A 14,910-nucleotide genomic window follows, 5' to 3' on the forward strand; every position below is an offset into this window, starting at 1 on the left:
TGTTTGGATTTGAATTGAAATTGAAATACTAATACACACTTTAAAAGCATATACAGTGTATGATAAGATATGTGTATCTGAAAAAGTATAATAGATTTGAAAAGTATGAACATAGACTAGCTTCCTTATACAGCTGTTGTTTTTTATGACAATGTCATTTTGGTGATGTTGGCCAACCTAATAATTTCAAATTATGATTTGTAAGCAAAATCAAAATGAGCTCTCCCTGACAGCTAGCGATGAGCTGGGGGCTGGAGGGAAAGGCTTCCGGACAAGATTATATTTACATTCACACCTAATCTAACTAGGTATCCAGCAAACAGAACTGTGTTGCCCAAGTGATAGATTTTGGCTGGGATTGGGTTACAAATAACTTGAATGCCCTGGGGGGAGGAGGGGGAATGAAATGTTGTTGTTCTTATTGTATGAGTAAAGGGCAGTAGAACTGTACTTAACCTGTACTGATTGAGGGCATCGAGAGGGTGGGGACAGGTGTTTTGCTTGATAGTCTGTCTGAGTCACAAGCACTATTTGACCAGCCTCTCTCCACTGTTTAAAGACAGCTGATTATATAGTCTTTTGTTTTGTTAAGTGACCACTACAGCTGAAATCACTGATAAGAACATAAGAACATAAGAACTGTCATACTGGGTCAGACCAAAGGTCCATCTAACCCCGTATCCTGTCTGTCAACAGTGGCCAGCACCAGGTGCCCCAGAGAGGGTGGACCGAAGACAATGATCAAGCGATTTGTCTCCTGCCATCCCTCTCCAGCCTCTGACAAACAGAGGCCAAGGACACCATTTTATACCCTGACTAATAGCCTTTTATGGACCTAACGTCCATTAAATTATCTAGCTTCTTTTTAAACTCTATTATAGTCCCAGCCTTCACAGCCTCCTCTGGCAAGGAGTTCAACAGGTTGACTACATGCTGTGTGAAGAAGAACTTTCTTTTATTAGTTTTAAACCTGCTACCCATTAATTTCATTTGGTGTCCTCCAGTTCTTCTATTTAGGGAACTAATAAATAACTTTTCTTTATCGGCCCTCTCCACACCACTCATGATTTTATAGACCTCTATCATATCCCCCCTCAGTCTCCTCCTTTCTAAACTGAAAAGTCCTAGTCGCTTTAATCTCTCCTCATATGGGACCCGTTCCAAACCCCTAATCATTTTAGTTGCCCTTTTGTTGAACACTTTCCAAGGCCAAAATATCTTTTTTGAGGTGAGGAGACCACATCTGTACACAGTATTCAAGATGTGGGCGTACCATAGTTTTACACAGGGGCAGTAAGATATTCTGTGTCTTATTTTCTATCTCTTTCCTAATAATTCCTAGCATCCTATTTGCCTTTTTAACCGCCGCTGCACACTGTGTGGAAGTTCTCAGAGAAGTGTCCACGATAACTCCAAGATCTCTTTCCTGATTTGTCGTAGCCAAATTTGCCCCCATCATACTGTACGTATAATTGGGGTTATTTTTCCCAATGTGCATTACTTTACACTTATCCACATTAAATTTCATTTGCCATTTTGTTGCCCAATCACTCAGTTTGGTGAGATCTTCTTGGAGCCCCTCACAGTCTGCTTCTGTCTTGACTATCTTAAACAGTTTTGTATAATCTGCAAACTTTACTACCTCACTGCTTACCCCTTTCTCCAGATCATTTATGAATAAGTTGAAAAGGATTGGTCCCAGGACTGACCCTTGGGGTACACCACTAGTTACCCCTCTCCAATCTGAAAATTTACCATTTATTCCTACCCTTTGTTTCCTGTCTTTTAACCAGTTCTCAATCCAAGAAAGGACCTTCCCTCTTATCCCATGGCCATGTAATTTACACAAGAGCCTTTGGTGAGGGACCTTGTCAAAGACTTTCTGAAAATCCAAGTATACTATATCTACTGGATCCCCCTTGTCCGCATGTTTGTTAACCCCTTCAAAGAACTCTAAGGGTATGTCTACACTACAAAGTTAATTCGAAATAACAGACGTTAGTTCGAATTAACTTTGATAGGCGCTACACTAGTGCTCCGTTAGTTCAAACTTAATTCGAACTAGCGGAGCGCTTAGTTCGAACTAGGTAAACCTCATTCTACGAGGACTAAGCCTTGTTCGAACTTACTAGTTTGAATTAAGGGGTGTGTAGCCCCTTAATTTGAACTAGTGGGAGGCTAGCCCTCCCCAGCTTTCCCTGGTGGCCACTCTGGCCAGCACCAGAGAAACTCTATTGCCCCCCTCCCGGCCCCGGACCCCATAAAGGGGCACGGGCTGGCTACGGTGCCCGTGCCAGGTGCAAGCCTGCCAGCACCCAGCTAGCAGACCCCGCACCTGGCACAGCTCGAGCCAGCCACCCGATGCCCCCCAGCCCTCCCCCTCTTCCCGGGACCAGGATTGCGGCTCCCGGGAGCTTGCCCGGGACCGCAAGAGGCGGGCACCTGCCTGGTCTAGTGCAGACATCATGGACCTCATCCATGACCTCCGCACTAGGCACAGGAGAGTGGCCGTCTAGGGCACAAGAGCTGCCAGCCTCGCCACCCAGGAACAGGTGTGCATGAAAATCAAGGGGGTCCACTGAAACCCCCGACCCTGAGCCCTGAGCTTACAATGGCCATCCTGGGTCAGACCAAAGGTCCATCTAGCCCAGTAGCCTGTCTGCCGACAGCGGCCAACCCTAGGGACCCTGGAGGGGATGGACCGAAGACAATGACCAAGCCATTTGTCTCGTGCCATCCATCTCCAGCCTTCCACAAACAGAGGCCAGGGACACCATTTCTACCCCCTGGCTAATAGCACTCCATGGACCCAACCTCCATGAATTTATCTAACTTCTCTTTAAACTCTGTTAAAGTTCTAGCCTTCAAAGCCTCCTGCAGCAAGGAGTTCCACAGGGTGACTATTTGCTTTGTGAAGAAGAACTTTCTGTTGTTAGTTTGAAGCCTGCTACCCATTCATTTCATTTGGTGTCTTCTTGTCCTTCTATTATGGGAACTAATGAAGAACTTTTCTTCATGCACCCTCACCACACCACTCATGCTTTTATAGACCTCTATCATATCCCCCCTCAGTCTCCTCTTTTGTAAGCTGAAAAGACCCAGTCTCTTTAGCCTCTCTTCATATGGGACCTGTTCCAAACCCCTGATCATTTTAGTTGCCCTCCCCTCTCCCACCCTCTCTCTTCCCCTCTCCCACCTCCTTTTCCCAGTCTCCCCGAGTTTTGTTCAATAAAGAGAGTTTCTATTTTTGAACACACGTGTCCTTCATTTTGTACATCAGGAAGGGGGCTAGGGAGGGGTAAGTGGAAGGAGGTGAGGGAGGAATGGGGTACGAGCCCCCGATGGGGAGGACTGGGCTGGCTCTGTGGGCTTCTGGGGGTGGAAGCTCTCCTGCAGCCCCCCAATTGGCCCCCCACCCGGATGGCAACCTGCTCTGTAACCTCTGTAACCTCCTCTAATGACACTTCAATCCAGGACAGTTCCTCAGATTCATCACCCACAAAGGACGGTGCAGATTCAGGAATCTCCCCAACGTCCTCAGCCATGAAGACTGAAGCAAAGAAATCATTTAATTTCTCCGCAATGGCTTTATTGTCCTTGATTTCTTCTTTTATAGCTCGATCATCTAGGGGACCCACAGGTTTTTTAGCAGGCTTCCTGCTTCTAATGTACTTAAAAAACATTTTGTTATTTCTTTTTGAGTTTTTGGCTAGCTGTTCCTCAAAATCTTTTTTTGCTTTTCTTATTACATTTTTACACTTGATTTGACAGTGTTTATGTTCCTTTCTATTTATCTCACTTGGGGTATGTCTACACTACAGAGTTAGTTCGAACTAACTTAGTTCAAATTAGTTAATTCGAACTAAGCTAATTCGAACTAACGCATCTAGAACTAAAAACTAGTTCAAATTAGCGTTTGCTAATTCGAACTAGCATGTCCACATTAAGTGGACCCTGAACAGGGCTTAAGGCTGGCCGGAAGCAGTGCCGGCAGGGCATCAGAGGAGGACTTAGAGCGTGGAGATGCTGTCTCAGGCTACCCGAGGGCTGTGCTTAAAGGGTCCTGACCCCCACCCCGGACAGACAGTTCTCAGGGGTGCCCCGCTTGAAAACCAGTCCTGGCTTGGAGTGCCTGGAGTGCCCACACTGGGCACATCACACCACTCGGCCATCAGCCTGGCTGCACTTGCCGCAGGCTGCCATCTGGGGAGAGGAGGCAATTGGGGGGCTGCAGGAGAGCTTCCCCCCCCCCAGAAGCCCACAGAGCCAGCCCAGTCCTCCCCATCGGGGGCTCGTGCCCCATTCCTCCTTCACCTCCTTCCACTTACCCTTCTCTAGCCCCTTTTCTTGATGTACAAAATAAAGGACAATTGTGTTCAAAAATGGAATCTGTCTTTATTGAACAAAACTGGGGGAGACTGGGAAAAGGAGGTGGGAGAGGGGAAGAGAGAGGCTGGGAGAGGGGAGGGCAACTAAAATGATCGGGGGTCGGGAACAGGTCCCATATGAAGAGAGGCTAAAGAGACTTGGACTTCTCAGCTTAGAAAAGAGGAGACGGAGGGGGGACAGGACAGAGGTCTCTAAAAGCAGGAGTTGGGTGGAGAGGGTGCATACAGAAAAGTTCTTCATTAGTTCCCATAAAGAAGGACTAGAGGACACCAAAGGAAAGGAATGGGTAGCAGGCTTCTAACTAGTAACAGAAAGTTCTTCACAAAGCAAAGAGTCAACCTGTGGAACTCCTTGCTGCAGGAGGCTGTGAAGGCTACAACTAGAACAGAGTTTAAAGGGAAGTGAGATCAAGTTACGGAGGTTGGGTCCATGGAGTGGTATTAGCCAGGGGGTAGGAGTGGTGTCCCTGCCCAAGGTTTGTGGAAGGCTGGAGAGGGATGGCACGAGACAAATGGCTTGGTCACTGTCTTCGGTCCATCCCCTCCAGGGTCCCTAGTGTTGGCCGCTGTCAGCAGACAGGCTACTGAGCTAGATGGACCTTTGGTCTGACCCAGGACGGCCATTGTAAGCTCAGGGCTCAGGGTCGGGGGTCTCAGTGGACCCCCTTGATTTTCATGCACACCTGTTCCTGGGTGGCCAGGCTGGCAGCTCTCCTGCCCAAGCCAGCCACTTTCCTGTGCCTAGTGTGGAGATCGTGGACAAGGTCCAGGATGTCCGCACTAGCCCAGGCGGGTGCCCGCCTCTTCCGGTCCCGGGCAAGCTCCCGGGAGCCGCCATCCTGGTCCCGGGAAGAGGCGGAGGGCTGGGGGGCATCAGGTGGCTGGCTCGATCCGTGCCAGGTGCAGGGTCTGCTGGCTGGGTGCTGGCAGGCTTGCACCTGGCACGGGCACCGTAGCCAGCCCGTGCCCCTTTAAGGGGTCCGGGGCCGGGAGGGGGGCATAGAGTTTCCCTGGTGTTGGCCAGAGTGGCCACCAGGGAAAGCTGGGGAGGGCTAGCCTCCCACTAGTTCGAATTAAGGGTCTACACAGCCCTTAATTCGAACTAGCTAGTTCGAACTAGGCTTAGTCCTCGTAAAATGAGGTTTACCTAGTTTGAACTAAGCGCTCCGCTAGTTCGAATTAAATTCGAACTAGCGGAGTGCTAGTGTAGCGCCTATTAAAGTTAGTTCGAACTAACGTCCGTTAGTTCGAACTAACTTTGTAGTGTAGACATACCCTAGGATTGGACTTCCACTTCTTTGTCCCTCACTGCTTCTTTTACATGGTGGTTAAGCCACGGTGACTCTTTTTTAGGTCTCTTGCTATATTTTTTAATTTGGGGTATACATTTAAGTTGGTCTAAGTGCTTAGTCCTGCTGTGGGGACAGCGTTCCTGTGGGTACAGTGTTTTTGTGTAAGAGACAGCTCAGACTGCACTAGCAGCGAGGTTTCCCCACTGAGAGCTCAGCTGAAATCACTGAGAGCTGGGTGGAACCTCAAGAGACCAACTCGCAGAGGTCACAATAGCAGGTGGCAGCAGAAGGTGATGGAGCAGGGCCATTGGCAACAGAGCGATGGAGTGAACGGTGGCACAATGAACAACAGTGGCCAGAGCGAACAGTGAGCAGCTGGAGGAACAAGCAAGGTCTCTTCTTGCCCCCCACCTGGGAGGTGTACTCACGTGAAAAGCAGCTGTGAACTCTGAATCTCCACTGACCAAGGACAACGCCGGTGAGTGGGGTGAGGTGGAGGGAATAATGAGGGGCCCACACTACAAACTGGAGGCCAATGTTAAGTGCATTGTCACTTGTTCATCCTGAAGTTGAACAGTGGTTCCGAACAAGACCAGCAAATGCTCACTATCTTTCAGCAAGAAACTCAACTGACTGGCTAGAAGCATGTGGTGCAACAGTGAAAGTCTCAACAGTTGAAAAAGTGAAGAACTCTCTCACCATATTCAAAAAATGTACATACATGGCTGATGAATGCACTGATGCAAATGGGCATCAAGTATTAAGTCACTGTGTACGTTATCTTGATGTCAGTGGTAGGCCAGTAGATGCATTTCTAGATGTTCAAGTTATAGAAAACACATTGGCTGCATCTGTGACAAGTTTGCGAATGACACTAAACTAGGGGGAGAGGAAGATACGCTTGAGGGCAGAGATAGGGTCCTGAGTGACTCAGACAAATTGGAGGATTGGGCCACAAGAAATCTGATGAGGTTCAACGAGGACAAGTGCAAAGTCCTGCACTTGGGACGGAAGAATCCCAAGCATTGTTACAGGCTGGGGACCAGCTAGCTAAGTAGTAGTTCTGCAGAAAAGGACCTAGGGGTTACAGTGGATGAGAAGCTGGATATGAGTCAACAGTGTGCCCTTGTAGCCAAGAAGGCTAATGGCATATTAGGTTGCATTAAGAGGAGCATTGCCAGCAGATCCAGAGATGTCATTATTCCCCTTTATTCGGCTCTGGTGAGGCCACATCTAGAGTATTGTGTCCAGTTCTGGGCCCCCCACTACAAAAAGGATGTGGACGCATTGGAGAGGGTCCAGCGGAGGGCAACCAAAATGATTAGGGGGCTGGAGCACATGACCTATGAGGAAAGGCTGAGGGAGTTGGGTCTGTTTAGTCTGCAGAAGCGAAGAGTAAGGGGGGATTTGATAGCAGCCTTCAACTTCCTGAAGGGAGGTTCCAAAGAGGATGGAGAAAGGCTGTTCTCAGTAGTGACAGATGGCAGAACAAGGAGCAATGTTCTCAAGTTGAGATGGGAGAGGTCCAGGTTGGATATTAGGAAAAAACTATTTCACTAGGAGGGTAGTGAAGCACTGGAATGGGTTACCTAGGGAAGTAGTGGAGTCTCCATCCCTAGAGGTGTTTAAGTCTCGGCTTGACAAAGCCCTGGCCGGGTTGATTTAGTTGGGATTGGTCCTGCCTAGAGCAGGGGGCTGGACTTGATTACCTTCTGAGGTCTCTTCCAACTCTATGGTTCTATGATTCTATGAACCCACATCTTAGAAGAGTTAAATGCTTGTCAATTGGACCTCAAACAGATAGTTGCTTGTGCATTTGATGGAGCTGCAAACTTCTCTGGAAGACATGGTGGAGTACAAGCTTTGCTCAAAGAAAAGTGTAACCCTAATCTCTCCTATACACACTGCAGATGCCATCTATTCCAACTAGCACTAGTACGAGCTGCAAAATCTTCAAAAGACATTTAAAAAGCTATAAATGTAATGTCTTCATTATATTCTTTTTTCAGCAAGAGTCCAAAAAGACTGAATATCTTGGGGTACATCTACACTAGCTCCCTAGATCCATCTAGGGAGGCTAATGAGGGCGACCGGCATTGCAAATTCCAAGAGAAATACCACCTAATTCGATTTAGGGCTTTATTCCGGAATCCCGTTTCACTGCCATGTGTAGACGTGGGCAGTTACTTCGGGCTAGTCAATTTCTAAAATGGCGACCGGCTGGGAACATGCAAATCAAGAGTGGGATATTTAAATCCCGGACTTGATTTGCAATTCTGGTTGCCCTCATTAGCCTCCTTAGATCGATCTAGGGGGCTAGTGTAGACGTACCTTTGGAAACGCTGGCTTTCTCATGAGCGATCCTTGGCTGTTGTCTTAAAATTACTCCAGCCATTATTACTGGCTTTGGAAAGTATCTACCAAGATCATTCGGATCTAAGTAGTGAGGCTGGTGGATTACTTTTGGTACTACATTCAGAGAAGACTATTGCCATTCTCTCTCCCGTAAATCTACTGTTGAAACCACTTGGGTCATTAAACAATGCCATCCAGGCATCTGCTACAACAGTAGTAGATCTTTGTCCAGCAATAGAAGCTACATTTGGATCAATCAGAGAGCTATCCATTGAAAAAGTACTGGAAGAAGCAAAGATTTCAGTCCAGAAGTTGACTAATGAAGGCATTTATATTGAATCCTTAAGTGAAGAGGAAAGAAGTGTTTAAGACAACTGAAAAAGTACACAGACTTGATTCTTAAAAATCTACAACAGTGGCTTCTAGATTCTACTCTACCTCTACGTAGCTTTTACCTGTCCTATAAAACACCAACAGTTGAATGGAGTGAGGCACTACCAGCAATGGGGCTGTCATGTGCTCAGGACAGAATAGAGAATTTGAACACAGAGTGGAATATCATACGACGAATGATTGAAGATTTGATTTCAACTTCTTTTTTATCATTACTAGTGGCTCGACCGGATCTTTGCGCTATGTTTCCTGCGATGAAAGAAGTAGGAATTCATCTCTTGCTGCGCCCAGTCACAATAGAATCATAGAATCATAGAACTGGAAGAGACCTCAGAAGGTCATCAAGTCCAGCCCCATGCTCTAGGCAGGACCAATTCCAACTAAATCAACCCGGCCAGGGCTTTGTCAAGCCGAGACTTAAACACCTCTAGGGATGGAGACTCTACTATTTCCCTAGGTAACCCATTCCAGTGCTTCACCACCCTCCTAGGGAAATAGTTTTTCCTAATATCCAACCTGGACCTCTCCCACCACAACTTGAGACCATTGCTCCTTGTTCTGCCATCTGTCACTACTGAGAACAGCCTCTCTCCATCCTCTTTGGAACCTCCCTTCAGGAAGTTGAAGGCTGCTATCAAATCCCCCCTCACTCTTCGCTTCTGCAGACTAAACAGACCCAAGTCCCTCAGCCTCTCCTCATAAGTCATATGCTCCAGCCCCCTAATCATTTTGGTTGCCCTCTGCTGGACCCTCTCCAATGCGTCCACATCCTTTTTGTAGTGGGGGGCCCAGAACTGGACACAATACTCCAGATGCGGCCTCACCAAAGCCGAATAAAGGGGAATGATGACAACTCTGGATCTGCTGGCAATGCTCCTCTTAATGCAACCTAATATGCCATTAGCCTTCTTGGCTACAAGGGCACACTGTTGACTCATATCTAGCTTCTCATCCACTGTAACCCCCAGGTCCTTTTCTGCAGAAATACTACTTAACTGGTTGGTCCCCAGCTTGTAACTATGCTTGGGATTCTTCCGTCCCAAGTGCAGGATTCTACACTTGTCCTTGTTGAACCTCATCAGATTTCTTGTGGCCCAATCCTCCAATTTGTCTAAGTCATTCTGTACCCTATCTCTGCCCTTAAGCGTATCTACCTCTCCCCCTAGCTTAGTGTCATCCGCAAACTTGCTGAGGGTGCAATCCATCCCCTCATCCAGATCATTAATAAAGATATTGAACAAAACCGGTCCTAGAACCGAACCTTGGGGCACTCCGCTAGAAACCGACCGCCATCCTGACATCGAACCATTGATCACTACCCGCTGGGCCTGGCCTTCTAGCCATCTTTCTATCCATCTTACCGTCCATTTATCCAATCCACAATCCCTTAACTTGCTGGCAAGAATATTGTGGGAGACCATATCAAAAGCCTTGCTAAAGTCAAGGTATATAACATCCACTGACTTCCCCATGTCCACCGAGCCAGTTACCTCATCATAGAAGCTAATCAGATTGGTCAGGCACGACTTGCCCTTTGTGAATCCATGCTGACTATTCCTAATCACTTTCCTCTCATCCAAGTGCCTCAATATGGATTTCTTAAGGACCCCTTCCATGATTTTTCCAGGAACCGAGGTAAGACTGACCGGCCTATAGTTCCTTGGATCATCCTTCTTCCCTTTTTTGAAGATGGGCACTACATTTGCCTTTTTCCAGTCATCCGGGATTTCTCCCGATCTCCACAAATTTTCAAAGATAATAGCCAAAGGCTTCACAATGACATTTGCAACTCCCTCAGTACCCTCGGATGCACTAAGTCCAGACCCATGGATTTATGTACATTTAGCTTTTCTAAATCGTTCCTAACCTGTTCTTTACCCACCACGGGCTGTCCAACTTCATCCTATGCTAGCTACAGCTGAGCATTCTTTTTCATCATTGAATAGAATTTTGTGTTCTGAAAGAAGTTGCCTTCTGCCTGATCATGTGAATTAACTAATGAGCATATGAATTGAAGGAATGGAAGTACTGGACACACAAGAAGCCACCGAAGATGAATGCATTGCATTCAAGAAGTTCATTATCAGAGTTGTGCAAAATTATAAGAAACCAAGAAGGATATAGATGTAGTGCTTCACAGAAGGCTTGAGTAGCCAACTTTAATTTGTGTGATTTTAAAACATGAGTTAAATCTAATAAAATGGTCATGAAACATTTTTCAGTTTTTACTGTGGTGCCATACAGCCCACCTTCACCCTCACGGTCTTACCCCACATTGGCCCTGACCCCCCCTCGCCCCCGTAAATTCGCACACCCCCTCTAATTTCAATTCCTGGGGAAATCACTGACAATGAGCCATTTGCTGCACCCACCCAGTCCCTAGCTGTTCCCAGGGAGCAGTCGGATGGCTCCCAGGTGCCTGCCTGGGGCTGAAAAAGACACTCACCTTCCTGGTCTGGTGCGGAGATCCTGGAGGTTGGTCTCATCACCCCAAACCTCAATAAGGTCCAGGATCTCTGTACCACGCATAGGAATGCCAGTGTGTATGGCCGCGTGGCTGAGAGCCTGGCCACCAAAGGACACATCCATACCAAGGAGCAGGTGCGGATGAAAGTTAAAGAGCTCCACCAGGCATATGGCAGGGCCAGGAAGGACAGCTCCTGCTGCGGGGCAGAACCCCATATCTGTTCCTACTTTGAGGACCTGGGCTGCATCCTGGGAGGTGGTGCAGTCCCTTCACCCCCTGGTAGTGGACCCAGAGCTTGAAACACCCGTTGTCTTCCTCCTGGGGGACAAAAATGAGGAGGAGGAGTCAAACGACTCCAGCACAATGACTCTCCTGACCCTGGAGCCAGTACCCCACGCTGTGGACGTGTCCCAGGCATTGTCTGAGGTTGGGCAAGAAATATCAGGTAAGTGTCATCACATTCCCTGCACACAGCGGAGGGAGGGGGCAGGCGGTGAGGGGCAGCTGGGTGCTCCTTGCTCAGTTCATGTGGTCCAGGGATCATGCAGCAGCCAGTGCACATGGGAGCACATGTTGTGCTGCTTCTGGCCACACAGCACAAGGAGCCTACCACAGAGGACTCTTGTGCTCTTGGCCACAGGGTGTCTGGAGAGGCCTGCCTTACTAACAACACTAGGATGGGACACCCTCCCTCCACAAGCCGCCTCTACAATGAGGCTGGGGACATCGACACACAGAAACACAGACACACACACACACACACATACACAGCAGTCCCGCACACAGGCATGCCCACACTCTTAAAATTGAAATACTCACCCAGAGAAGTGAAAAAACAGATCGACAGAACCAGAAGGGTACCTAGACATGAACTACTTCAAGACAGGCCAAGAAGAGAAAATAACAGAATTCCAGTTGTCATCCCCTATATCCCCCAACTTAAACCACTCCAGGGTATTATCAACAATCTACAACCTATCAAAAAAATGACCCCTCACTTTCACAGGCCTTGGGGGACAGGCCAATCCTCACCTACAGACAACCCCCTAACCTCAAACAAATTATTTCCTGTGACCAGGCAACATACCCCCATCATACTCATCCAGGAACCCAACCCTGCAATCAGCCCCAGTGCCAACTCTGCCCATACATCTACACAAGTGATATCGTCACTGGACCCAACCACATCAGCCACCATAGCAGAGGCTCATTTAACTGCACATTCACTAATGTGATCTATGCCATCAGATGCCAGCAATGCCCCACTGCCATGTCTATTGGTCAAACTGGACAGTCTCTATGGGAAAGGATTAATGGACACAAATCAGATATCCAAAAAGATAACACACAGAAACCTGCTGGAGAACACTTTAACCTTCCTGGGCACTCATTAATGGATCTCAAAGTCACCCTGTTGTTTCAGGCCAATTCCACAAACCAAATACACACAGAAGAGTTGGAAGTTAACTTCATTTACAAGTTTAATTCTTATGCGAATGGAATGAACAGAGACATCGCTGGCTCGCACATTATCTTCCACATCCTAATGACTTAACCAACCAACCAATCCATGGAGGTTCTAATTGTTCTTATCAGCCTCTTGTAACTACTTGAACAATCTACTCACTGTCTCTTATGTTTTCTCTCTCTCCTCCTTTTTTTAACTCTTCCTCCCCTCTCCCCTCTAATACTCCAGTCATCTGAAGAAATGGGTTCTGCCAACGAAAGCTCATGATACCATCTACATGTTTTGTTAGTCTTTAAGGTGCTACCAGATTATTTGCTGTTTTTTAAGTTTTTCTTGTTACAGACTAACTTGGCTACCCCTCTGAAAAATGTGTCACAGACCATTGAAAGCTCCTTAAATCGAGGCACTGAATCTCAGTAGCTAGGTCCATAAAAGGTGGTCTCTGTTGATGAGGACTACAATGCATAGGTACCCACACTGCAAACACTCCCCCACTCCACAGCCTGTCCCTCTCTGCCCTGAGTTCAGTTCAAACCCTGAAATGGCTTATATAGGGACGATCTCTTCTCTGGTTCTTCCAGACTCTTACTGTGGATGTTGGAGAGAAGATCATACAATATATTGCGCTAGTCCATTCCCTGAGTGTTGGGCAGTTCTCCCTGTGTGTGTTTTAAAATCCTCCAGAGAGTGAGTGACAAATCAGCCCATTTGTACAAAACATTCCACACAAAGCTTTTGATCTCTTGCATCAGGATTTCAAACAGTTTCATGTAGTTCTCCTTATTGACACTGCAAAAGTGCTTAGTGCCGCAATCCCGTGGCCACCACGCCACTGGCTATTGTTTGAGTAATTCAGGAAAGACCTATAAAAGCAAGAGGAGCAGCCCTGCTCTTACAGTTCATGGGGGGGGGGGGGGGGGGAAGGGGGCAGATTTCACAGGCAAAACTGAATGACACCAGTGCTGCGCATCTGTTCTATTCTTTGTCTTTTCTGTTGTGGTTTCCCATCTGTGGCTGAGAGTGTCTAATGATTCATGAACACAGAGAACAAGCAACTGAATGTATGTTACCTTATGCCCCTGGCTCAAGCGAACTGTCCCAGGCCCGCCGTGAGCTGGGCAGGTCTTGACCACACCGCTCACCTGGCCCTTTAATGAGTCTGAACTCGCCACGGAGCAAAGCTGCCCCAACAGGACCATGCGAAAAGGCTGGGCTGGGGGTGGGCTGTGGCTGCTGCTGCAGTAGACAGGGATGTGTTGCCCGGCCTGGTGGTGGTCTTGTATGGGAGGGGGATGGGGTATAGGTATGGAGGATGGAGATGGGGTAGGGATGGAAGGCGGGGGGGTTGGCTGTGGGCAATGGAGCCCTGGGATAAGGACTAGAGGCCCGGATTACCCATCGGGCTCTTTCATGTGTGACCCAAATCTGGTCCTCAGTAGGGCATGGGATGTGTAGAGCTGGGGGCTCCCCCGTGGTTCTTGTCTCTCTGTTGAGCTCTGTCTGCACGGAGCCTGTCCCTGCTCCACAGTGGGAGCTCACTTGCCAGATGGAAGGGCACATCTGGCATGTTGCTGCCCTGCAAAGACAGGCAGGGCCTGGGCTCAGAGAGTGGGGAATTCTTGCCCTGCCTGGCTGCTCGCACGTAACCCAGACCCTGTCCCTCGCTAGCGAGCAGGTTGTCCAGGAGCACCGGGAATGAAGGGGATTCATTTGGAGCTGGGCCCCATTTTACTGGTTGTGTTTTGTTTTTGGTTATACACGAGGCCCACAATCCCGCAGAGCCCTTCCTGACAAGCCTCTTCTCCGCAGCCCCCTGCTTGCTGCCAGGAGAGCTCCGAACTCTGCACACAAACCAACTATTGTATTGGCGGGTGGGGCAGGAGTAGGAAGGGTGCGGGGGATGGAACTGGTTGACGATTGAAGGACACGGGCAGGAGGGATGACACCATAAATCAGCTCTCACTGAATCAATTGCTGCATGTTGCTCCAACCCGTAGTGAAGCCATGCCACCAGTCCCCCTAAGGCTTGTCTATGCCACTCTGGCAGTGCAGATGTGAACTGAATGCATTACTTTAGCAATTCAGATTTTGAAACCTATGTGCAATCCATGCCATGGGACACTTATTTCATTTCAAGTGGTGTAAGTCACACAGGAAACCTGGACTGCAAACATCCAACCTCCATCACGTGTGGTTCGGGCTTCACAGACTAGTTGTCTGTGCCTCAGCAGAGTATGAGCAGGACAGAATCATGACAAATCTAGGCTTAAAAGACTCCTGAGTCATTGAGTCTGATCTGTCCCTGCACTCAAAGCTCTATAACCGTCTGTCGCCCCACTCTGGAATCTCTCTGCATTGCCAAACTCTGGAATCTCTCTGCATCACTGGGAGCTTGGTCACCTCCCAGGGGAATCTGTTTCACTGCTTTGGGTGCTCTGGCTGTTACAAACTTTGTTTGCATGTTGTGACAATAAGCCAGACGTGGTTCATGAGGGCTAGCCTCTGGTGGGCTGCCAGTGCTTTATTTACCTGCATGCCTGCAGGCAT

Source organism: Pelodiscus sinensis, chromosome 1 (genome assembly GCF_049634645.1).
Source record: "Pelodiscus sinensis isolate JC-2024 chromosome 1, ASM4963464v1, whole genome shotgun sequence".
In the NCBI taxonomy this organism is placed as follows: Eukaryota; Metazoa; Chordata; order Testudines; family Trionychidae; genus Pelodiscus; species Pelodiscus sinensis.